Source organism: Mesoplodon densirostris, chromosome X (genome assembly GCF_025265405.1).
Source record: "Mesoplodon densirostris isolate mMesDen1 chromosome X, mMesDen1 primary haplotype, whole genome shotgun sequence".
Taxonomy (NCBI): Eukaryota; Metazoa; Chordata; class Mammalia; order Artiodactyla; family Ziphiidae; genus Mesoplodon; species Mesoplodon densirostris.
Window position 1 is genome coordinate 87,260,676 of NC_082681.1, and position 1,303 is coordinate 87,261,978.

The window sequence follows — 1,303 nt, forward strand, 5'->3', positions numbered from 1 at the left end:
GGTCATGGTGTATGATCCTTTTAATATATTGTTAGATTAAGTTTCTAATATTATGTTGAGTATTTTTGCATCTAAATTCATCAGTAATATTGTCTGTAGTTTTCTTTTTTTATGATATCTTTGTCTGAATTTTTTTATCAGATTGATCTGGGTCTCCTAGAATCAGTTCTGAAACCTTTCTTCCTCTGAAATTTTTGGAATAGCTTGAGAAGTATAAGGTGTTATTTTTCTCTAAATACTTGTTAGAATTCACCTGTGAAGCCATCTGGTTCTGGATGTATGCTTGTTAGATGTTTTTTTAATTATGTATTCAATATTGTTACTGGTATTTGGCCTGTTAATAATTTCTCTTTCTTTTTGGTTCGGTCTTGGGAGATTTTATAATTCTAGGAATTTGTCCTTTTCTTCTAGGTTGTCCATTTAAAAAAATTTTGTACTATTTAAAATCTTTATTTCTCTATGTCCCTCTAATATATTCACTACCACCCACCTACAGTCAAATGGATGATGAAGTCTTCAATATTAAAGATGAACCACTGGACCCTTAGAAAGTGGTTTTGAAAGACCTCTACCATTAAAACACACACAAAAACATGAGAAAGCATGAATGCAGTCCCCCACTACCACATACTATGCAGTGGAGTTTTCTCCATTTGGGGAAATCTCAGGGGCCAGCACATCTGGAGTGCAATGGATGAGCCTCACCCTGGTAAAACCACCTTCATAACCATGGTATCTCCCCTGCCTGGTAAGTATAGTTTGTCCATTTTATTTCCATATAGTTGTTTATAGTAGTCTCTTAAAATCCTTTGTATTTCTGTGGTGTCAGTTGTAACTTCTCTTGTTTTCATTTCTGATTTTATTGATTTGAGCCCTTTTTTCTTGGTAAGTTTGGCTAAATATTTATAAATATTTTTTTAATATTTTCATAGAACCAGCTCTTAGTTTCATTAATTTTTTAATGTTTTTTTCTTATGTCTCCATTTATTTCTGTCCTGAACTTTATGATTTTTTACTTCTATTACTTTTGGGTTTGCTTGTTTTTCTTTTTCTAGTTTCTTTGGTGGTAAGGTTATGTTGTTCATTTTGGATTTTTCTTGTTTCCTGAGATAAGCTTGCAACACTCTAAACTTCCCTCTTAGAACTGCTTTTGCTGCCTCCCATATATTTTAGATTTTTGTGTTTTCATTTTCATTTGTCTCCAGGTATTTTTTTCTCTTTGATTTCTCCAGTGATCCATTGGTTATTTAGTAACATATTGTTTAACCTCCACATTCTTTTGCAGTTTTTTTCTTATAGTTGA

At 32.1% G+C, this 1,303-nt stretch overlaps 1 non-coding gene across 1 annotated transcript; it reads right to left on the reverse strand.

Moving 5' to 3' along the window:
- Window positions 1–592: 592 nt before the first annotated feature.
- On the reverse strand, window positions 593–756 carry LOC132482823 (U1 spliceosomal RNA). Its single transcript, XR_009530987.1, has one exon. It is a non-coding gene; the product is annotated as a U1 spliceosomal RNA (small nuclear RNA).
- Between the last annotated feature and the right edge of the window lie 547 nt (window positions 757–1,303).